The sequence below is a fragment of the Prinia subflava genome, chromosome 5 (assembly GCF_021018805.1).
Source record: "Prinia subflava isolate CZ2003 ecotype Zambia chromosome 5, Cam_Psub_1.2, whole genome shotgun sequence".
In the NCBI taxonomy this organism is placed as follows: domain Eukaryota; kingdom Metazoa; phylum Chordata; class Aves; order Passeriformes; family Cisticolidae; genus Prinia; species Prinia subflava.
In genome coordinates this window covers 37,423,007-37,448,823 of record NC_086251.1, presented here as the reverse complement: position 1 = coordinate 37,448,823, position 25,817 = coordinate 37,423,007, and the positions used below count along the sequence as shown (strand labels likewise).

The following is a 25,817-nucleotide window of genomic DNA, read 5'->3' as shown; positions in this document are numbered from 1 at the left end:
TTTTCTGTCTCTATTACTATATTATATATTACAGCCCATGCTTCTCTGTCTCATAAGAAATATCATCTTACTCCCTTTCTATCCATTTATTATAAGATTGTTACAAAGGTAATTTGTTTTGACAATGACATTTTTCCACTTTGGAGGAGTTAAACTATTTTAATATTAAAATTTTAATTTCTAATGTTTAATTTAAATATTAAAACAAAAATTTTTTTCTGCAAAGGACCATTGACTAATAAAGTTAAATCAGTCCCTTTACGTGGACATGAAGTAAAATCAAATCAAAAATCAAAGCAATAAAAATTTTTGTTTCTTCCACGCTGAGATGAAAACCAGAATATTTTATGTTTTCTCTGGTGATATAACAAAACAAGGAGATAAAATACAGATATTTACCCTAGAACAGCATATGGTCTATAGCTAGCTGTATCAGATCTAATTTGAGGCCTAGGCATCAATTAATCTTAGTTATACGAGCAACATATTCATCATAGAAGTGTCTTAGAAAGTCTCACTCAGAGTTGCCAGCAGCTTGATAATTAAAATATTTCAGTAAAGGGAAGATAGCTAAATTTGACTGACCTTTCCAAATCCAAATAAGTGACCAGTTATTGGATACTGGAGGGTGCAGTAATCTTGAGGCACTCCTCTTTGCTTTTTCTCCTAAATCTACAAATCCTTTTCTGTTTACTGCTTTGTCTTTTGACAAAAATTGTTTATTTTTAAAAGCTGTTTTCCAACCAATGAAAAAAATAAGTATCTCTGCTTAACACTACAGTTACCACTTAATTCTGCATAGCAGCATAAAATATATTACAGTTCCCCCAATGATTTGATTTATGGTGTATAAAATGTTACTCAATAAAAAAGGGAAAAGACAGACAAGCAAATCTTCAGAAGAGATTTAAGCAAAGAGCATGAGCTTCCTAAACTGAGAAAGGCAGCTTATTCCTTAGCTTTTGGGCATAATGGTAAAATCCTCCATCATGCAAGGTTTGTAGTTTTGTAATTGGAACTTGCGCTAAGAGGGCACTGAAGAGCACAGAGGCCCGGAAGCAATATATCTCAAAATTAAATCTGGAGATATATTCAGAACCTTGACCATGAAGGGGCTGACAGGTCAACTTCACAATCAATCCTTTGTTTCTGAGTAGCCAATGCAGTGATGCTAGGATTAGGGAGATATTCTGTCTTCTGTTGCAAGATCTACTTGTCTGGCAAAAGAATTTTGCTCAAGCTTGGTAATGAGACCACTTGGCAGGCCAGTGAGCAAAGCATTAAGGTTGTCTAGCTTGGAGGAGATAAAACCCTGAGCCAGCTTCTCATAAACAGAGAAGGATAAATACGGACAAAGTATGGTTTCATCTTTCAAATGACAGTAGGAAGTCTTAATAATCTGCCCAATGTGATATTTAAAGGACACTTCACATTCCAACAGAAATATGGATGTTGAAGTACTAATCCTGTGCTGCGAATAATATATAGACATAAAAGCTACATCAAAAACTGAGGTGGCGTTAAGCTTATAGCTAGAGCCACAGAATGAAAAACCTTCATTTTACTTGAATTTAACTCCAAAAAATCAACATAACTTATATTTTAATATTTTTCAGGGAACTGATACAGACAATAAAAATGCAGTTTGGATTTGCTGCTTTAAATGGCAAATAAATTCGCATGTCCTCAGAAGAGAAATGAAACTTGATATCAACTCAACAAATTATCTGGCCCAAAGGCAGCATATAAGTGTTAACTCCAACAAGCCAAAAATAGAACTTCCTAAAAACATCAGACACGACATCATGGAACCATGGAAGAGTTTGAATTTGGAAGGGTCCTTTAAAGACCATCTAGGCCAATTCTTCCTGTAACAATGAGTGACATATTCAACTAGATCAGATTGCTCAAAGACCGTTCAGCCTGACCTTGAATATTTCTAGGGATGGGGCATCCACCAACTCTCTGGGCAACCTGTTCTACTGCCTCACCACCCTCATTGCAAAAACCCTTCATCCTTGTATCTAGTATGAATCTTCCCTCTTTTAGTTTACACCTTGCCCTACACCATCTTTCTTATAAACCCCGTTTTAAGCATTGAAAGGCCGCAGTAAGCTCTCCCTTCCTTGTGGTGTTCCCTCCCTTGAAGTCATCTTCATGGTCCTTCTCTGGACCTGCTCCAGTGGATCATTATCTTTCCTGTGCTTAGGGCCCAAGAGCTAGATGCAGTTGTCTGTGTGGGGTTTCATCAGAGTCTGAGATGGTGCCTGTCAAAAAGCCCAGTATACTTCTTGCATTCTGAATAAGAAGCAAGAAATGAAAGCCTGCAGAGAAGCATTTTGGCTGTGTGGACTAAATATGAGCATTTAGTTAAAACATTTGTCTGCATACCTGTAAGTTTTACTCAGATTTACACTATATATACTATTCGAAAGTTGAAAATGCCTTAAGTAACCTCATAAGGACAACAGGGTTAACGGCATTGGAAGGTATACTAAAAAAATTGAATGAGGATTCAAACAAGAAATGGATTTCAATGCTCCCCCTCTCTCCCATGTCCCAGGATTTAAGTTTGCCTTCATGATGGTATCTCCTCAAAGCATAAATTAAGCTGGTTACTTAAGTATTCATTATAATACATTGGTCTGACTGAAATCACTGACTGTATGCACATATACAGTCTAAAATTTGTATCTGGATGTCAGTAAGTCAGCTATTACAATATGACAATGAAAATATTTGCTGATGAGAAATCCTGAGTGATTACCAGGACATCAAGGTCCAAGGAAAACTGATTTAGCCATGTAACTCTCAAAGGTAACATAACACAGTCCATAGCCAGAAACTACATTTGGGTGATAGTGTTATATTTTAACAGATAAAAAGCAAAGATTTAAAAAAACCACAACTTATGATTTGATTCTTTGCAACACAGAATCATAGAATTTGCAAACATTTTCATTATTTCTTCCTCAGAACATGAACAAGTCTTCTTTGGTTTTGCAAAGAAAAGAAATTCTGTCCACAATAAATTAATTCCATTTCTAATTTACATTTTATTCTAACACACAAATCAAGATGCTAGAATTTATATTTTCAAATTTTTGTAGGTTTCTTTCATTTTGTCTCTCAGAGGTTTCCTACAGACTTGCCACATTCTGTCTTCCTAAGGACTGATTTCAAGAATTTTTTGCAGATAAAGTTGAGTTAAATACTTCAGAAGAAACCAGGAAGGAGTAATGAGGAGATCCAAATGGTTTAGTCTATCCAATTAATAGTTTGCATTTCTATTTTGTATCTTTGTTTCTTGCTTTTAAGCAATAGAAGGGGAATACAGTTGATTTCATCATTCATTTTAAAACCAAGACAGTTATAATAATTTGCTCCAACCTCCAGAACATAGTTTTACAGATTGTACCAAGCAGCTTGAACCATATCTGGAATTTGTGTTTGAGCTAAAGAATTTGAACAAATTTTGAAACACCAATGACACATAGAGGCTTGATTTTGTAAAAATGTCTTCAACTTTGTTTAGTCACACAGGTCTCCAAAACTACTTATTTTCCCCTTCTATCTTTTTGTTGTAGACAGATTAACATTTTTGGAAGAGATAAATGGAGCTTCCTCACCACTATGGTTAGGTTTGAACTTGTGAAGTTCATATTTAGTCCATGCTGAAATAATTTTAAGCAATTCATATTCAATGACATAAAAGAGAATTTTGCAATCCTCAAGTGTCCTGTTCTCACAGCTTATGAAGCTTGCCAAAAATTCCTCTGCACTTTACACTATTTATAAGCCAGTCTAGGTTACTGTCCTTGATTTCATAAGGTACTTCATCTGAAGTAACCAGATGACAAGATTACAAACTTCAGAACAGTCTACTGAGGTTGTAATACTCAGCCTTGAATAATATAAAAAGTTGTTAAAAATCACACCTAAATGTAATTCTTAAAATAGACTTTGGCAGGACTCTCTCATTTGACAGCAGTGTTGGTAGACCCAGTTGTAATCCTAGAAAGCAGTTCTCTTCCAAGTACACAAAACATCAAAATTGTTTTTCTTTTGAACTGCTGAATACCTGAAGTTGTTTCAAAAATTGATATTAAAATATTATTATTAGTTCAAAGTTATGTAACAAACTTCTGTGCATTAAATCACTTCCACGTGCACTAGTTATGCAGATACTAAACAGACAGGGTTACACTCTCTTGGTGTTGTGTAACGTCCACTCCAGTTCCAAATAAGAGAGAAGTATTTCTGTTACACATCACTACTACCAATGCATGCAGTTACTCTTTATAGTAGTTCAGACCAAATGAACACTATAAATCTAAGGACATAGAGTTGCATACATATATCTCTATATTGCCACATTCTTCTCTTACTTCCCTTTCTCAGAGTTAATGCTGAGCAATAAAACTGTGAAACTGGAAAGCAATAAGGATTTTTTAAAAGGAAACAATCAAAAATTTGATTTTTATAATGAATTTTGATTGTATAGGTTGAGAGTTTTCAAAAATATATTACATATATTTATTTTCTTATGGCATATCCAAAATTTGCTAGTTTGTACTTTTGAAGTTTAGCTCAGTCAAAAAAAATAAACCCAAACTTCTCCACAGCAACTGTAAGGTTGATTACCTCAGTATTAAACAAATTCTGAGCTAATTAAACTCAAAGTCAATTCAGCCCATGACAGAAGGTTATTACCTCATAAACAGGATGTACTTTACAGTTATTAATAATACACTAACATTGCCTTTTCAAAACCTTTGATTAGCAAACAAGTGAAAATTAGCATCTGAAATTCTGTTTGTACAGACTGTAGATCAGATTATGTAAATTTCTAAATCTCCATTTTTCCAAATGAAGAGGAAGCAGCTAGCAACAGCTGTCTAAGTGAGAAAACAGCAGATATGGGGCCCTCAACTCTCAGCAACTCCAAACTCCACTGAGATTTACCAAGTGGTAACAAGGCCACATATTGTTCCATATTCTACCCTGTTGTGCACCATCAACCATGCAAACAACAATCAAATATAAATCTACAGGATGAAACTCTTAGTAGGGAATATCTTGAATGATATTTTATGTGCTAATTTTAAAGCCACCCTGATTCCTTCATAGTTAATTAGAAACACTCTCCTCATATCAAAATGTGAGATTTGGTGGATGAGTTAAGCTGAAGAAAAGCAAGCCTTGCCCTTTCTCCAACAAGCTCACTTTATGAACAGAAATAAAAAGGAAAAACCAAGTCCTATTATAAACAGTTCCTCTACGAATGATTCAGTAGATTTCTACAGACATCAATAACACAAGTCTACAGCCTCAACACATTTTATGTACAAGAAAAGTAAGGACTAAGGCAGCTAAAAATCACACAGAAACCTTTTTTGTTCTATTGTTGACACATCAGAATTGTTTCGCATGATATCTGATAGCAGGACTGCCACCAGTAGGAGGAACATTCTAAACATAGTATAATTTATATAATTATTCAGTACATATTTATCAAATGTACATGCTGAGCTCTTGTCAATTAATTTATTGAACTAAGAAAAGTTGCATGTATGTTAGTTTCATACAGAATCTCCCAATGATTTCACCAGGAGAAGACTCCTTGGTGTTTCAGGGTGTTCCCTGTAGTCTTACACATTCCTTAGAGTGCTCAGCCTTCAAATAATGCACAAGCTTCATCTCTTAGAAGCCATACCCTCAAAGCCAAATTGGCCTCTCAGTCAAAATCCTCAAGTGTACTGTCAAAGGCAAAGATGTCAAGAACATAAAACTAATCAAAGGGGGAAAAAAAAAAGGAAGAAAAAATCCAAACCAACAAATTTGCCAACTGTATATAAGAAACTTTATGAAAACTAACTAATATTCAAAAAAAAAAATGAAACTGATGATGAATAATACAATTTTCAGTTAAACAGTATTTGACAGACCATAAGACACAAGGCCAAAGAAAACATAAAATTATAGTAGTAAATCAAAAGCTTAAAAAGCAAAACATGTAACAACTTTCTGGTGCACATATTCAGCATTTATCTTTACCTTACTGAAAGATAAAATTAGAAAATTTATTAAAGTAACATTTTACCTTACTAAAAAAATAAAATTTAGGTATTTCCAAGATAAGACAGTGGGCCAAATGGTATTATACTTGATTTTTTTTTAATATGAAAACTATACTTGAGCCTTTTAAAGACAGTTTAAAGTAGTAAGAGTAGGTTTCAAAGTATTTGTCTTCCTTTCTATCACCAAAGTGGTGATAAGTAAAACTGAAAAGTAATTGTCTCAGCCTCTCTGGGCAAAAAATTAGTGGAATAGTTGCCTTTTGAAATGCTCCTAGGTAGAACACTACTTGGTTTTCTCAAATAGTGAGAGAAAAAATGAGAAAATGGAGCTTCAGGTTCTGGAGAACAAGGAAAGATGATTACTCAATGAAGTAAGAATATGAAACACAAGGGGAGAAAACCCAGTTCGTAAGAGAGAGCAGCTGCACCTGAACTATTGACACCAAACACACTTTCAGGAACAACCAGCAGCTTCTCATCAAGTAAAGACATGCCTCAGAATTTTCATGCAATCTAATCCTCAAGGTATCTTGCCACCTCTTCTGACTGAAGAATGGATTATCAGCAGTGCCTAAAGTGATCAAGAGTCACAAGAAAAAAAAGCTTTGATCATTTGTTCCCCTTTCTCATCGCCCCACAGGGACACTAACTTTTTCTTTGTAAAACATGCAGCTAAGTTTGACACAGAGGTATAGGAAGGCAGAGAGAAAATGTGGAGTGGGGAAGACATTCATGAAAATAAATAATTGAATAAACTGAGTACGCAGCTTTTGAGGGAGAGGACTGGCACAGTGCTGTGACAGAGTTTCATCACATCCACCTGTATTCCCTTTCCTACTTCCCATGCATGCCACTGACTTGCAGGTTTCTCCATAACTGTTTCTTATTTCACGCACCAGGATTATCAAACCCATTCATATAAAAAATGGAAAAATCCTTCAAAATTTGGTGTCTTCTGTCAGCTCCTAGCACTAAAAAAGGAATAAGTGGCATCTAGACCAATATAGGAACTTGTAATGGAGACAGCGATATGTGCATTCATGTGTAGTCAACACCACAGAGTCTTGCTGAGCTCAGAAAAGGCAGGAAGGGTGCAAAACCTGCTGATGTGACTTTCTTCACTTCTGTTTCACAGCAGCTCACAGGATCCAGAATCTAAACCTATTCTCTCCTCACAGGTTTTTCATCTTGGTATCTCCTTCAAGAGTTTTTGTGTAGAAGCAATTAGTATTTCCAGCCAGCATTACCCCTAGGTTTTATCACTGGTTCTTTGGGTCGGCTACAGCAGAACGGTGTGAAACCTCCTGTTGCTCTGGGGAAACTGATCCTAATTTTGATAATTTTATATTCTCCCTGACTAATCTAGTGTAGAATATCTGCAGTCCATCAACTACAAATAAAAGAAGAAAAAAAACATGTGGCATTCCACAAAGAGTAAACATTGTTTGAAATCCCTTAATTTTAGGTATGAAGATATATGCTATAAGGATAGAAAGTGTTAAGACATGGGTGAGGTGAAGCATAAATATCTTCATATAGGATCATAAGAGTCATCATAAGGTCACAGGGTTTGAAGGGACCTTAAAAATCATCTTGTTCCAGCCCCCTGCCATGGGCAGCGACACCTTCCACTAGAACGGGGTGCTCAGAGCTCCCTGCCACCTGGTTTTGAAAACTGCCAGGGATGGGGCAGCCATAGCCTCTCTGGGAAATCTCTTCCAGTGCCTCACCACCCTCACAGTAAAGAACTTTTTCCTAGAATCTAATCCTAACCTACTATCTTTGAGTGTAAAGCCACTCTCCCTTGTCCTGTCACTATATGCTTATGCAAAGAGTCCTTCAGCTTTCGTGCAGGCTCCAGTCCAGCACTGGATATACATATTTCAACTATTTTTCACTTTTTGTCTCATCCTCTCTTCTAAAAGCAACACATACCACCAATATAAAAAATTAAATGTAGATGTTCCTCCTGCTCAATGCAGGGGGGTTGCACCATGTGACCTTTAAGAATCCCTTTCAACCCAAATGATTTTCTTATTCTATGATTAAAATACTCTAGGTAGGAAACACTAAGCTGTCTGGCAATAACAGTATTTCATTATTGTACATTTAGGTATTTCTGGACTCTGAGCAGTCTAATTAGACATCTAATTTCTGAATGCCCAGTTAAAATTGTGAATTCTATCAAAGAAATTTCCAAAAGTATCAGATAAAAAAATCTGTTATTTATGAAAAAAACCCCTGTCCTTTTTCATGTAGGGAAAGCAATACATACACCTCTTGCTTTGGTCTGGAAATTTCATGGCAACACTTATCAGAGATAGGAGTTCAGGGAATTCAGCGTGGGAATTACTGGAAATTCAGTATGCTCCCTCTGCAGCATGTAAAGGAAAAAGTTTCCCCTCTTCTGTGTTCAGAGCACATTTAATAGAAACTACAACCATGCAAGAAAAAAGAATATAGTTTATCCCTTAGAGGGTCATTGATAATGGAATTTAGAACAAGAAAGACGTGTTATGTTATCTACTTTTGGCCTCTTACATAATCAATCACTGAGTTTCAACTGATAGCTTCTGAACTTCTCTCCTGAAACCACTGACTCTGCTGGTTAATGTGTATCCTGTAAAAAATTAGCTAATCTAAATCTGAAGGCATCTACAGATGTCAAGCCCACCATTTTCCCAGCACAACTCCCCAGAAGTGCCAGGTTTCTCTGCTGAACACATCAGGTTTCAGCTACCAGACGTGAGCTCCTGTTATCATTGCCTGTTCTTTAATAGAAACAGCAGCACCCCAGATTTCTGCCCAATGAAGGTAGTCTTGCAGTATGAATCAACTAATTTTTCAGTCTTCTTCGAATATGTCATATAAATGAGTTTTCCCTCAAGTCAGAAAATTTTTCCAGCCTCCATCCTCTGAAAAAGAGGAAAGGGCCTTTTTAGAAAAGTCTTAAAGCTATGAAAAGACAGGACCAATCAACATACTTCCTGTGCGTGCACCTTGTAAGTTTAGATGCTCGCTATCTTTCATTTTACAGTCCACTATAAATGCTGCTCCAAGTAACATTCAGGTTTATTCTTGCATAGACAGACCCAAGACGCTCCTCAGATGTGAGCAAGGTCAGAGGTGACTTCTCTGTCCCTATCAAAGCAAGAGCCTATCCTCATACTCCATATGATCTCGTACGTCACAGCAAAAAGTAAGATTTGTATCTGCTACAGATAGTGTGGCTACATGTACATATCAACTTAGTACGCCCTTAAACAGAAAAAAACCCACATTAATTGCAGTAAAACATTCAGATGTTGGTACAAAAGATGCAGCTCCAGTCCTCTAGGACTGTGGACCTACTCCTCCATACCAGATCTCTAGCAATCAATAGTACTGTGGGGAAATAAAAGCAGAGCTGGTCTCAAATCCTGGCCAGGAAAATTTCCTGAGCAGGCTTTGTCCACACAGCATCAGTCAGACAATAAACTCTTTTTCTCACAGGCAATGAGTAACACTGCCAGCAAATACATGCATTTTTTTTCTCTCATCTACTTTTCAATGATTACTGGTGAAGAAGGAAGAGAAGTGTTTTGTTATGTCACAGGTGTTAGCCACTCAATTTAGCTTAACAAAGAATAAGTTTCAAGAGAAATTTGGGCAGGTATTTTTTCTCCAGCATCAGGATTAATAGCAAACAAACTGAAGAAAAACAAAACACCACTAGAACAGCAAACTCATGATGTCCAGACTGCTGCTGAAGTATTTTTTCTATTAATCTTCCTGAAATTTATTTTCTGAATATTTAGTCAGTTTACACTGAAAGAGCAAACATCTGAAAGTTGTGTGCACATCCCAGGAATCTCGTTTAATAACTTACTGCAGGAACATAGTTTGACATTAAACCAGTATGATTTGTGCCAAAAGAACCTTCATTAAAATCTAGCATAAAATTTTGACTTGAAGCCTTAATTTTGTGTTTTTATCACAGTTCTATTTATGTAAAGCAATGCTGCAGAACACTTTGTCCACAGTTCTTTGGAAAGAGTAAATATTCCATTTATATAAAGTAGAAATTTTCCCATCCATATGAAGACACTGCTGAATTTCAGCACTAGAACCTTATTCATGTTTAATTCCATAAGTTAATATACTCTGCAATCTACAGATTACAGAGAATGGATCAAAATAAAGACTGTGCTGGATAATCATTCATTCCTAAAAAAGCACAAATTCTCTTTTTCATAAACCCATGCTGGTTTTGCACAGAAACTTTGGTGATTTATATCTTGTTGCACAAATCAGGATTAAAACAAAATTGTTTCAAATAATAAGACCAGAACCAATGAACTTAAAACTTGTCACATATCTCTGCTGAGAAATGTAGAACTACAAATAAATAAAAAACATCTAAACTGAAATATACGTTAATATTTTATTACATACCAGCAGAAAGTAAGCCGAAAACTGTATACACACTTTGTATTTATGTGAAGTTCTGTCCTGCAATTTACCAAATTTCACTGGCTGTAATATACTCTTCAGGTAAAGCCAGCTGCATTTTTTTTTGTTTTTGGGTTGTTTTTTTTGTTTGTTTGTTTGTTTTTTTTTGTTTTTTTTTTTTTTTTTTTTTTTTTTTTTTTTGGTTTTTTTGTTTTGGTTTGGTTTTTTTTGTTTATAAATAACTAAATATTAGTAAGAGCTGTACAGGAAGTACACTTTAAATCAACTTATGAAGCTTTTGGGGAAACATGATCCTAGTGTAATCAAAATGGTATTTTCATAACATAACAAAATCAATAATAGAAGGCATGTTCCTTTTGTTCAAAGGTGCTGTGTTTTGAAAATATTGCCATGTAGTATTTACGGTAACAGCTGTACAGTTAAACTTTAGGCACAAACTGAACTGCAGAGGATATGCTGCATAAATATAATTCCCATGGCAACTAAGTGTGCTACTAGATAACAGAGAAAAAAGGATTTATGTGTTTGCTGAGCTGTCTTGCCCTAGAGGAATTCTCCAGGCAAATGCAGGCCACCTGCCACATGTTATATTAAGCTCAGCCTTCTGGACTTATTTCCAAATCTAAAACAAAAAGGTCCACCAAGTTTCATCTGAAGTTTCCCTGTCATGGTCCCAGTCACTCCAAAACACATAGCTCACTGTTCAATATGCTTTCTATATTGCAACAGAGGTGTTTAACAATGAGTAAGCATATTTCTGGTTGTAATTTTTTATCTAAATTCTCCACACAAAGTGGTCAAGCAACCTGAATCTTCAAATTCATTTAAACCTTTGTCCACCTGTACTGAGGATCACTACTAAAGTGTAGTTTTTAAACTCTACCAAAAAATATTCCTATTATAATATTATAAGGAAAAATATTTGGGTCAGATCATTCACATAGTATCTTTCTATAGAAAAATATATTAATGGTCCAAAAGACTTGCCTTAATATACAGGAAAAAAAATTGCTAGAATACATTGCTAATAGAGGCACAATGCTTGGAAATGCTTTAAGCTGGAATATTATACTGAGAATGACAGAAGACCACTAAAATAGTAGAAAATATACAATCCCCTGGCAAGCAACAGGCAAACTTAATGCAAATAATGCCACCAAGTTATTAAAGGATCAGAGTATGTGTGAAAGTGCACAATATTTACAGTGTTTTCCTTGTCAATTTTGCCTTTTGGAGACTGACTGAAAAAAAATTCAGAAATTGTATTTAAGAGTGGAAAGTGTCCCTAGGCACAAGCCCCAGAAAGGAAACTGCTTTGCTCCATTGTCCTCCCTGGGAAAACCCTATGACACTTAAAAGAGGCAGTAGAGCTTGCCTGAAACAACACAAATAGCATGGGAACTCACACTTCAGACACATTTTTTAGGTAGTTTGTAAATCTATCATGTTGCTACGTCTATGTTCAGCATCAGGCAGCAACAGTGCCATGAATTTGGGTGTCTACACTTATGAAACACCTTTGTGTTATCCTTCCAAAGCCTCCACACAAGAGTTGGATAAGTCACTAACACGGGTGTCCTGCTGTGTTACTGTTGTGCTCATCTCTCCAGAGTGGTTTATTTACATTCACCCTTGAGCCTTACTATCTAACTATCTCCATGTGAACCACAAGGCTGAAACGAAGTCCACAGAAGTTAAATCAAGCCTGTGTTAGCATAAAGATGTTTTGGTAAATGATAGTATGGCATACATTCCCATTGTCTATGATTCTCCTTGCTCTTGTTTCAGCAGGTAATCTGTAAGGCCAATGTTTTAACAAAGAACAAAAAATAATACTAATTTTTGTGAGCTTATGTTGCAGCAGTCACAAATTAATCTCTCTTCGGGATAAAGTATTTGTGTTGAAATGAAAGAACTGCTTATGCAAGGACAGGAAAAGAGGAACACACTATGGAACACTTGTTCATCACTGCAAAGTAACATCTGTGTTATATAAAACCACTAAAAAACCAGTACACAACAGAAATGAGTTAAGGATCAATATGAAATTACAAGATAAGAATATGCATTTTTATTACTAATAATAGTTTATATGCCATAATGATTTTTTGTTCTTTTTTTCAAAAGAAGAGTAAAAATAGAAGACTAACATTAAGTATTACTCTGACTTGAATTTTCTTAGAGGCAATCACACAAAATACTTCACCAATAGATGACAAATGCACTTTATATTTCAATGTGTCAAACCATTTCAATACTCAGAAACTATGTTGAAGCTGGCAGGCAAGCAGACTATATTAAATTTTTCTCTGGAATCGACTTCCATTCTGCACTGAATTACTGGAATTTTAGTGACCCTAAAAAAGGTTGTCAAAAATAATATTCAACACAGATTTTCCAAATCTAATGCTCTATTACACATACTTCACATAAAATAATATCGTTTCAATATAAGCAAACCAGTGAAGAACAACATTCTATTTGTACTTGTAATTTTGCATACAGTTTTATATTGATTTGTCACAGCATTTTTTAAATGTACCTTCTCCTGAAAAAAATAGTAAGAGGTGAAATTTGGTGATTCACTTTGTTGCAGATTTGATACAGCTGGAAACTCTTTTTAAACAAATAAATAAAAATCTATTAATATGGGACCATAAACGTCTCAATAACTATTTCAAAATTCTGATTTTTCAAGACTCCTATAGACTTGCACATAATATAATTCTCTTAAGAATTTTTTTTAGTGCCAGAAAAACAGTTGTATTTATAAATTACTCAACTTCTTTTCCTTCCATTTAACTCAGTGCTCTCTGCACAATGAAATTCAACTGCAGTGTTTATTTTCTTCTTTATTTTTAGTCTCTTGTCTTCCCCATAATCAACCTCTTACTATCTTGCTTTTAAGACATTTTCAGTTCTGGTGTTTTACTATTCATACTAATGTAAAAAAAATCAGGAGTAAGGCTTGCCATTTACCTGCTCACTATTAATTCCAACTATTTCTTTCTGTTTAATCCCTACTGTTACAAAATGCTGTAAGTAAAGTGATCACAGAATTACAGAGTCACAGAATATTCTGAGCTGGAAGGGACTCACAAGGATCATCAAGTCCAGCCCTTAAAGAGCACGAAGTACAGCAGTATCTTTTCTCTGGTGTCCACTGATGTGATAGATGCACAGAAGTCACAAGATCCCAGTGTGCTCCACTTAAAAAAAGGGAATTCAATCATATATCACAGCTCAGGAGGAGCACGGTTAAATCCACAGCAGCTTGGTAAGCAACACAGAAAGCCCATCAGCAGCTTAACTCTATGACAGACCCAGAGGCAACTTGAGAGCTGTCAGCACAACTGCCTGGGAAGCTCGCAAGGGAACCAACAGCCAATTATGCCCCATGACCTGCTACTGGAAAACAGGGAGAAAGATCACAAATCAAGGTCCTGAAAAACTTTTCAGAGAAACTTCCTACCAAACATGCATCTCATTTCAGACTTCTAATAAAGGGGTAGCATTCAGTGATCATGCTCTGTCTGACCCTAATGAAAAGGGACCACACCTTTAACATTCCCTACCTGGATAAAAAAACACATGCCATTCACCTCGAAGCTAAGTTTGAGTAATAGGTGCAGAGAATTAACACTTGGATCTCTGTTTTGATTGCTTGGCTCTCATATCGGTGTGTATGATCAGCATCAAACCCAAACTAGACTCAATTAGAAAGGAATCAAGCCCACTTGTAAATTTTCTTTCCACCCAGCCCTTCTGATAGGTGGGTCTGAGTAGCTATAAAAAATAATTGGGAAAAATATTTATTTTGCTCACAGCAGCAAATAAAATAAAATAAAATAAAATAAAATAGAAAAAGCTTATCCTGATCCTCATTACCTGATCTAACTCCTTTCTCTGGCCAGCACTGTTTCCCTAACTTCACTGGTACATGGGTTTCCCTGGTACATCAGTCTAAAACGTAGCTTAAGTGCAGGCTCAGTGAACTGCACTGAAGCTGTGCTCATAGCACCAACTCCAACAGTCACCTGCAAGTTGAGCTCAGAAACATTTCTAATTATTCTGTGTCTGGCAAGAGTCATTCATGGATTGAATCTGATCTATAGAAACTAATAAAAATTTCAGCCTCCGGCTTCTACAAGGATAGCATCAAGCCAGTGTATGCCTAGGTTAAAATAATCATGTTGAGAGGTGTAGTACACAGTTTATGCCTGTGTTTTACTAAAAAACATACTTACAGTTTATTTGCAGGCTTAAGCAGCATTTTAAAGACATGAAAGCCTTGGAAAGCCATCAGTATGCAGGATGAATTTCACTCTTTCACAAGGTAGGAATACTTGATTTGCAGGTAACATACAAAGTGGTTTTAGTTGTAAGCCACAAGCAAATGTAAAGTATCTGAAGCACACTGGTTGTGCATTATTTAAACAAACAGTAACAAAGGGCAAAAAAATTAAAACCCTTCAATTAACTAAAGATGTAGATTAAATAGTTGTCTCACACACAGAGAAATCTAACCCTTCATCAACCCCCCAAAAGAACACAAATAAATGACATGCTGCTTTAAGCTTTCATAATTTCAAAGCATGAGGGGACAAAATGTGTGAGAAGCTATTGCAGATGCAGACATAGCATTTAAAGAAGATGACCAGGGTTATTTTACAGTTCTGGGACCATTTTGGTGTCTGGTGTGGCAGGAGCCCTCTTTGGGGTATTGGTCCAAAACATTTCATTCTACAGAAAGGGTTTTCTGAGCAAGAAGCAAAATTGTGGCCTTTTAAAATGACTGAATGTCTAGAGGTCATGGTAGCGTATATCAAACAAAATGAAATTAAACCTCTGATTTTAAATATTAATTCCTGTTAAACCATAATCATGCAGCTACTTTTCTCTAGCCAATGCATTATTAAGCCAATTAGAAAAGGATTCAAATTTACTAAATTATCCACTTCAATGTTTTGGTGGCCAAATTCCACTGAAAGGTCAAGTTTCCCAAATTGTGAACCAAACCATGTAATCAAGACAAAAACATAAATGAAAAGCACATCATTGTGAAACAAGGAAAATACCAGATTTCCCTTCTAATATCTGTATTTACCTCAAGTTCATGTGACTGAACTCTGAACACAAACGACCAGCACTATATTTTCTAAAAAACCAATTAAGCATATCTGTGTTAATAGTCACATCCTTAGGCATTTCCTGCAGGTGCACTCAGTATACACACCTTTTTCTCTTTATCTAAATAGCTTGAGAGAAACGCTGATTGAACCTGGAGAACTGGACAGCCAGTAACACACTGCCAGCCTGGCCTTCCACAGGCTCTGCTGCCAGGGAATTTGAGAATGTATCAGCCATCTAAGAAGCAGAATGAATGCTACAAATCTCTGTCAACAAGAAGCGAGGCTTGGGTGGATAAGGTGAAGAATAGGGTGGGATGAATGGAAAGGTTCCTGGTAAAAACTGCAAAAAATCTCTGAAAGATTCTTTAGGAAGGTTCTTACCCCGATCAAGGATTTCTACACAAAAGAACAATCTGACCCTTTAATAAAATATTTTTAAGGTTTTAATGAATATAAATTAGATTAGGTAATCAATACTTATTACTGTGGTATACTTTTATCAAATTATATTCAAAAGCAGCCTGTCTCATCCAGTTTGTAATTTCCAGAGTGGGTTCTGATTGACATTCCTCTAAACAAAGGATGCCTGATATATGACTACATTATTGGCATTTTGTCAATGGCAGCAACTTACAACTTGTCTAATAACTGAAAGCTAATGATAATTAGCTCTCGCCAAGTCTGGTAATGTACCCAGTTACTATTTAGCACTCAGACTGTAAAAGCAACAGCTCTGCTTTGTGGTATTGTAGTGGCTTGAGAAAAGAATCAAAAGATTGTTTCTGTAATTTCTGTTCAAGTCAAAAGGAAATCAAATATATCACACTTTTTGAACTCCTTCATGACTTGGTCTCAAAATTAGCACAAATGTAACATAACTTGGAGACAATATGGTTGCTTCTAATTTTTATGGTTTAGCTGAGACAATTTTTTAACTATATAAGCCTTTCAGTTATTCAATTTTTTTTCAGAATAAATTTATAGTCAGATCTATGATTTAGCATTTCATTCAGCAAACACCCAAACCAATGTATCCTGTCCAGAAATGGAAGGGACAACTTGAGATTAAATAAATGCTTGTTTAAAAAAAAGCCAACAAACCTTGAAGAAGCAATGTAACATTCCCTACATCACATAAAATTATTTTTGCTGCTAGAAGTCTCAAAAACATAGAGATAAGAAAACATGGAAAACAAGAATAAGGTTTTTGCAATATGCTACATTCTTTTCTCCATCCATTTGCTGAATATATATCCCAACATAAGTGACAATAAAAAAATCAAACAATTGTTTGACAGAGCAAATGGGGCCTATAAAAGGTGAAGCAAATATTTTTGAACACCAGCTGGAAGATATTCCACTGTGGTAAAATTGGAAGTATGCATGCTAAAACGTGGTTGGGCAGATGAGACTCTTCAGGCCACTCCCTGCACTGGAGTTAGGCTATGTTTGGATGCCACCTGGAAGCACTTTGCCCTTAAACATCCTAGAACCACAAAATGAAGTTGCTTTCCAGAAGCAGGCACAAAGTTAAAGATATCCTTCAGATGAATTGCCTGCAGGACAGCACTTGTTATTCTAAGAGAACCAAAAGAAAGGCTGTTTAGCAGAGAATCTAGGCTTTGGGATGTTTAAGATCTGATTGTCTCCAAGGCTGGCTTGAGAATGCAGAGGTGTCTGGTTGATAGGGTGGAACCTGCATGTCTGAATCACGGGCTCTGCTCTGACCAGCTCAGAGAGAGAATACACACTACATGCTCATAAGACTCCTAATCAAAGGTCAGTCTTGAAACTTTGATTTTGAACACCTCATGGAAGGTGTTTTGAACACCTTTGAATGCAAGTCAGTGGGAAAAAACTATCACTCTACAGGGAGGTTTCACCTTTTCCTGCTGAGCAAAGAACAGCTGCTTTTTACTGTTCATTCTAGCTCTTCTTCATTGGAAGTATCTACTTTTGATTTAAAAGTCACTGCCCTGGTTGGTGGTACAATAGCTGACCAAAACTTGTGTTATACACAACTAGTATTTACTAAGAGAACAGGAGATTTTCAGGAAGTGTTTCCTAAATCATTTCATAACTCTAAAACAATTCAGACTGGATCATATAAGCACTGAATACTGCTCAAATACATTTTCTCCTAGGTTTTCATATCCCATTACTTGGCCACCAATTCCTTCTTTAGCATTTCCATTTCTGGTTGTTATGTGTCCACATCTCTGTGCCTCTCACTGACACTCTTTGGTGAAACTTGAAGACATCCCTATTTTATCACCAAAAAACCCCAAACTATCTCAAAGCCCACTTTTATGAGAACAGAGCTGTGTTGCATGCTAATTCATACTGCCACTACACTACCAGGTCACTGTCAGATCTTGGCAAGTCCTGCATCCTTCTGTACTGCCTGCAGCTTTGCCCTACCACCACAGGCTGCCAGCTCATGCTGTCATGAGACTGTTACATGAAAGCCATTAATAGCCTTCATTTACCAAAAAAAAAAAACCAAAAAAACCCAAAAAAACCTCAAACCTGTCTCATACTTTCTCACTGATGTTACATTATTGCTGTGGGAAAAACTTCCTTTTGCCCAGTCACACTTTGTCCCTGGCTGTCTTTGAAGTTTCTTCTGAAAGCAAAAAACTTCTTTATGAAAAAACTTCTTTCTGAATGTTTATGTGGTGAAAATTTTTGTATCTGTGAGCATTCAGAATTTTAATCATAATTTCTTTGACATGCAGAAATAAACAGTATGTGTGAAGTAGCATCCTTTAGAAAAAACAATCTCAAATAAAAAAGAGATAGAAGTCAAGAGAAGGCTCTGTTCCCTGCTAAATTAATTACAGTGGGAGTCATCAGAATTTAGCAGCACTGATAGGTTTATTTTCACGCCTGCCCTCACTCTAGCAATTCTTCCCGAAAGAACTTAGGCTGCAGCTGATTTGAATGGCTTCCCCCTAACACCAAGGACATACACACACACACAGAAGAGCCAAAACCAAAACTTCACCCGTGTGAAGCAGGGTGCTGGTGCTTACATTCATGACATTAACACTCCTTTAACAGAAGCATCTCACTTCTGACACCCTCCTCTGCCCCGATGCATTGAAGTACATCCATGTACTACATCCATCTGATCCTGCTGAAGCACGAGCTGCAGGTGGAGTTGCTTCAAGTGAACACAGATCTGGGATAAGAGGACTGAAGCAGGAACACCTACAGCCCAAGAACAGCTGGCCACAGGTCCGAGGGGCAAGGCACAGACGTGGAATACAGCAGAAGGACTGATATCAGACAGTTAACTCACACAAATCTTGGAAGGCCTAAATAGCTGCAAGTTTAATGCTTAACATACCTAACGTCTATTGGTACCAAAAAAGATCTCTGAGGGTAATTTTCAAAAGGTTTTTCAGATTGCTTGAAGAAGAATGCTGTCTCTGGTGGTCACCTCTAGCTAAAGTCAGCTCAGAGACAGGATATTTTGCTTACTACAGCATAATTTCTCTGGTAAGGTTAATCATGCTCTTTCCAATTATTATGGAAAACCTATCAGGCATGTTTGACTGTTATAAACAACACCAGTCTATTACCCTCGACAGCAACAATTTTCCAAGACGTCAGTAAATCACTGTATCCCAGCTGTGTGCCAGCTCTTTTTGGCACTCACTTGTTGAACTGAATTTCTCATGCAAGAGGTGTTTGTGTGAGGAGACAAGGAAGTGTTCTCAGCTTGAGCTAGCAACAAGAGGAAAGACAGCACTGCCATGAGTGCAGATACGCACAGGGACAAAATGGAATGATTCTTAAAGGCAGAGATGAAAAGTTTGAACTTAATTGAACTGAAAAATTAGATTAGAGAGAAAGAAATTCAAAGAGAAAGGGCATGTGACCAGTAAAAAAAAAGGCAAGGAACTCCAGACAATTCACATCTTCATTAATGATCTGGATGACGGGGCAGGGTGTACCCTCAGCCAGAGTGCTGATAGCAGAGACCGATGACACTTCCCACAACTGGGAGGAGTGGCTGATACACCAGAGGGTCACATCCAGAGGAACTCTGACAGCCTGACAGGAACCTCATTAAGTTTAGCAAGGAGAAGTGCAAACTCATGCACCAAGATAATACTGGGAGTCACCCAGCTGGAAAGCAGCTTGGCAGAAAGGGACCTAGGCATCGTAGTGGACACGAAGTTGAACATGAGCCAGCAATATGCAATTGCAGCAAAAAAGGCAGATGGTATCCCAGGCTGCATTAGAGAATCTGTACAGACACATTAGAAATTGACTGACTTTATCTGCACATAGGTTAGGAATTAAAAATAAAGATAATACGACAAGTAAAGAAAGAATTTTAACACGAGGGACACAGTAATGCTGGGCACAGATAGGCTTTCTTCTGGCAGATGAAGCAATCAGAACTGGACAAACTGGGAGAATTTGGGAGTATGCATATGAATATGACAAAGGAAATCTGAAAGATTATACATATCAGTAAAGAGAAATTTTGGGAGAAATATTTTATCGTCCTGCAGAATTTTATTTCAAATGAAGTACTTGTGAGCACTGCAGATATTATGTGAAACAAATTTCAGCCCTGTTAGTCTTTGTACCTTTTTCCCCTCAGCCTGGGTACATTGGGTACCCTCTAAGTACAGCCTGGGTGTACTCAGACTGGAAGCTCATTCTTACTAATACAGGAGAACTTCCCAAGAGGGACCAATCCCACCCTTGCAAGTTACAGTGAAAATCATCACACATTTGCCTCTCATAGCCAACACAGGTCTCCCAACAATTAGACTAGATCTCGGGGATAATAGTGAATCACAGCCATAACCCCTGTGTCTCCCATCTTCACATTAACCTGAGGAGAGGGAGAAATCTTCAGAATGGAAGAGAGCTGAGACATAATTCAAAAACACCCCTGATTTACTCCATTTGTTATACATGGAGCACAATCACTTAATATGCTGTTACACCTAGATCATCTGTGAGACTGGGCACTGTAAGAAAAGACAAGATAAAATTGCTGCGTATCTGGTGCCTGACAACATCATAAGTGGATGTGTGGAGAAAGACTTCCTCAGAACAGGCAACCCCAAGAAAGGAGGGCCTGTGGGGCCCTGTTGTTTCTCTGACACTCTTTATCCTTCTGCTCTTCCCAATCAATATTAACCATGATCTTAGACAAGACCTTTAAGGTGATTATATGTAACTCCTCTGTTACTGTTGGGTTATTTTAGCACCATATAGCTGTTGACTATGTGATTACAGGAAACTATTCAGTGTTTGTTTATACTTTCAATTTGTATAGAACCTTGATCAAAAAGATTAGCTAGAAAGAGATAAGTGCATTTCCTCATTTCCCAAACCCCACTACTGCTATCATAATCCAAAAAGATGCATCACAGAAGTATTAAAGAATACTTGTGATCCAAGCTAGCAAAAGAAAAGGGGTCCCATCCACATACAAAATTTAAAAATTATTTGAAGATGGTAAATTTTATTCTTCTGAAGACAAGCTTTTTTCTAAGCTTATTTTGAAGCCACAGGCAGAGTCCTGCTCTGCTCACCTCCAATTCCCTTCACAGTAGGAACAGGTTGAGCTGTATTGATCTTAATTTCATACATGCACATACAGGGTAGCTGAAATCACAAGTTATTTTTGAAATTCTTTTCCATGTTAATAAAGTAGAAGACCTAGAAAAACTCTGCCAGTCTCAATGACTCAAAGCTACTGATAATTTCACATTTCTGTATTGAAATTTTTCACCCTGCTAGCCCAGGAAGAATGGCTGACATAGCCAAAGACGTTTGATGCAAATGGAGTGTTTAACTTACCCTGTCCAACACACGCAAAGACTTCATTTCCCTTATTTCATGACCTATTTGAGTGCACCACCTAATTTTTTTTCCTTTCTATGTGATCCGAATTTACCATTAAAATACTTTTAATATCTGACTGCAACAGCTCAATTGATCCAACTGAGTATCTGATTTCAGAGCTTGCTTCCCTTGCTTGAAATGGATTTGAATCTTGATTCCTTCCCATTTCTTCTCTTTCATGAGAAAGCTCATAAAGTGTGTAGCCTGACAGGGGCCACTGTTGGTGAAAAGTTTTTGAAAAACAAGCAGAGGCTGTTAGAATGATAATCACTTTTTGAGTTTTCTTGTTACTTTACTGTTTTCAGGGACCTCATAGGAGGAGTAAGGTGGCTGCATTCCTGTTTACCTTATCTGGGAAGGTGGTAACAACCAGCAGAGTGAAAAGACAATTCTGTTGAGTAAAGGTCTCTCTCAGTAAAAACATGCTGGATCCCTTGTTGGATAGACATGTTTGACCTCATTAGTGACGGAGGCTGGAGCTACATGATGAGGAATTTCTGGCTTTATAAAGTTTGAGTGAAATTTTAGCACAAATAAAATTGAAAATGGCTAAGAAGTTCTTTATCATCTGCTTATTTCTTTCCAGGATTCTTTTCCAACAATTCCTTAAGCTGGGAGTGATGACCTGGGCATGAGGATTCTTGGTAACAAGAAAAGAAAACTCAGTCCTTAAGTCATGAAAACTCACAGCAGTATTTTGTACAATAGCTGGGTATTTCCTCCATTGCTTGAACTCAACAAAGACTATCTTTCTATTGCTGTCTTTCAAGCAGTCTGGGGAGAGATGTAAACCTACTGGCACAGAAATATTCTGGCATATGCAAGCATTATCTTAGGCATGGTTAACACTTAGGCTAAGTGTGTGGGGGTCAGGTTTTAGTTTAGGGTTGGTTTACTGCCACTTCCCCCACTTACCCCTCCACCTTTTTATTTTTTTAACCGCTGACTTGGCTGCTTTATCACTCTGGTTTAGACTGCTAGCACTCCTATGCTAAGGAAGTAGGAGCTTTTGGGGAAATACGTGCATGTATAGCTGCATGCTCTACAAGTTCAAGCCACATTTATGGTCCATTCTTCTCAATTCTGATCTTTCACCACTGCACTCCACTGAGAGGAAGAGGGTAACAGGCACTGAAGATTATCACTATAGCTGCATCTGAGGAAGGCATGAGGAAAATGTGTGTTCATCTCATACATCTATTAAGATACGCCATTTTGGGATAGTTGTCCCACAAATCTGGCCTCACTTCTAAATCTGTTTGTAGGCACCCATTGCATCCTCTAGATTTGGCAGGAGGCACACCTTGAAAAACAGAAGAGGCATAAAAGTGGCTCAGTTCTGCAATCAAAGGGCTGCTGGAACAATAGGTAGAGTGTTTCTTTACATGGGGCTCTACTTTCTTTTTATTTGTAGATTGAGCAATGCTGTTCTCTACAAATTATTTTTGTTCCAGATCAAGGAACAAGGAGTCAAAGAAGTTCCAATTCAGTTCTGTTTCGTTTCCCTCCTGTCAGAAAAAAAAGTGATCATGTATGCTTCTACTCAATGCCCTGCAAAAACCTATACTCTGTACAGTGGTAGCTGAGCTCCCAGCTGAAAAATCAGAATGGCAGGAAGAACTGATCTTTCCCTATACCTCTCTTGACTTTTCCCACACTCATTTCTTCTCCAGCAAAAAGAAAAAAAAAAAAAAAAGAGAGAGAGAGAAGGAACATAATGTAAAAGGAAGATGAAACAAAGAATTAGCCCTCCTAAAGTCAAATAAATTTAGCATGCAACCACAAACTGGATAAGACACTGTCCCAGGATACTGGTCTAAAGAAAAGCTTAATATGTTAGAATAGCCCTTGTAAAATGCTGCCAAAATTTTGAATTGATAATAAGCTGTGAGTGCAGACAAAATAAGGAGGGAATGACAGGGTATGGAGCATTCCACCACCACTGTATCTGATCCTGGTACCAAGCTACAAATGGGATAAAGTTACAGATTTGTGCATCTATTGGGGGATAAAAACCATTTTCTGTGGGTAAAAATCCTATCTCTCTGGAAATGCTACGTGATGCATATGTTGCTCAGAAGCTCTGCAAATTCTCTTCTGGAAGCTCACAGATAAAAACAGTTTCCTCAGAGAAACCAAGATAAATCTTTGCTTCTCATGCACATCTCAGATTCTGCCCAAAATGAATGAGGGAATAAGGACAATTAGAAGAAGAAAAAGGCTTCAATTAGCATACAAATATCCTGGTAATTAGGCAATAATAGCAAAAGAAATGCAGAAAAAACACATGACAGTTTAATGGGGAATTCTTAAATATTATATTTTGTAAGGTTTATTGAAGTGTGTACGTGACATTTAAATGAGATTGTCCCAACATGCAGTTATTTTCCAAGTTTGCCTGAGTATAGTAAAGGAGTTCTTTATATTAATAAATTGTGACCAAGGGGTTTGTGTTTTATTCACAGAACAAGTCACAGTTTCTGCATGTGCTCACTAAAATGCACACTAAAATGACATATGTTTTTTACAATTTCTTCTATTTATTTAAATTCATGCAATGTTGCTTTCATTTGCAAATATAAAATAAAGAGAACAACACAAAGAGGAAGGGCTGTCCTTTGAAATGTGAGCTCAACCATAGGGGCTAAAACACCAAAAATAACTTCTTTCTGCTAAGAGTAGCTCAGTACATGGTATTATGAATCAAGGACCTTATGAAATTACTCTGTAGACACCAATTACTTTCACAGTACATAATGCATTTTTCTGCTAGGTAAAATTAAGTCTCAGCAATGAAAACACCATGCCCAACAATTTGCACAAGAAAAATGGAAAGAGGATACATAAATTAGTGGAACAAACAAAAGCCTTATGCTCTGATTTCAGCCAAAACTTAAATCTTAGCAGAAATAAGTTCAGTTGTTTCAGAACTGAAATCACCGTACCAACAATTTGTGCAAGAGAAAAAGAGAAGAGCATACATAAATTGGTGGAACAAACTAAAGCCCTTTCTGCTACACTCTAATTTCAACCAGCTCTTAAACCCTCGTGGAAATGAGTTTGGTGATTTCAGCTGAATTTCACAGTTAGCATCAGAAAACTAGTTTCCATTATTAGCTACAAATTCATTTGATTAAAAGCCCCTAATCTGGAGATGCCCAGGACTCAGCTAGCTTGTAAATTAAGTTAACATTTTCCTTCACCTCAAGACAGGAGGATTGCTCAGAGCTAGGATTCAATGCACCACGTGTTTTACAAAGATAAACAAGTGCCCTATTTTACTTTAACACTTTAACCTTCACAAGCCACAAAGTATTCCTCTCAAAATATTTAAATATTGTTCTCTGATTGCTATTAGGCATCCACCATACTTCAGGGCAGTCTGGAAAGCAGGAACCACTTTTTATCAGAGGTCTCTGTCAATGTACCAGACAGAACCTGGCCTAAAGTACCCCTCTCTCTGCCCACCATGTGAGCACACACAGAGGGGGGAGGATAAGCACTGCCACTTTTATATAAATCTAGTGACTCTTCTCCCCCAGCCTCATAGTCAATAGAGCTAGAGGATATGTTTAAATGCAGTTGATAAGACAAACAGATTAAAGCTTCACAGAAGTATAGAATACAGCGATCTTCCATCGGCACCTTCTACCCCACGTATGTTTGGTTTTTTTAAGGTCTAGTAGAAAATTTTCTTTTTGCAGTACTTGAAATTATGTACCCATAATTTATAGCAAAATTTCAGTAAAGCCCATTTTTTATTCTTTCACTTAGGCACAAGAAAAAGCTGACATATGGAAGAGAGCTGTAAACACAGAAAAAATGCACCTTTGGTCATTATGCCCTAGAATAACTTAAGAAATGTCACTCAGGATTGGTGCTGGATATTCTGCAATGCAGTGGAGGAATTAGATCTGTTATCATTCTTCCTACTCTAACAAAAAAATATAGAACAAGTGAAAAAAGCCATGAGAAATTAACACAGAATAAAAGCATTTGGAAAAATCCAGAATCCATTTGCACTGGCAGCCCCTTGGTTATTAATGCTTCAAGTGCCCATGAATACTTTTGGCCCTTGCCCTTGTCTGGTGCAACTGACTGATGGAATACTCACAACATGGAAAACAACTACAGAAAATGCAATATTTTCAGTCTACTTCCCTGGTAACTTGCAAATCTTTGTGAAATCATACATCCACAGGATTGTATCGCTTGTAGAACAGCGCCAAAGAATTTGAAGAACATCAACCAGCATAAACTTGGCCTATCAATA

At 37.0% G+C, this 25,817-nt stretch overlaps 1 protein-coding gene across 2 annotated transcripts in view; it reads right to left on the bottom strand.

The window, feature by feature from the left end:
• NPAS3 (neuronal PAS domain protein 3) overlaps window positions 1–25,817 on the bottom strand; it is a 595,307-nt gene that overhangs the window by 463,953 nt on the left and 105,537 nt on the right. The gene's annotated exons all lie outside the window — the stretch shown is intronic.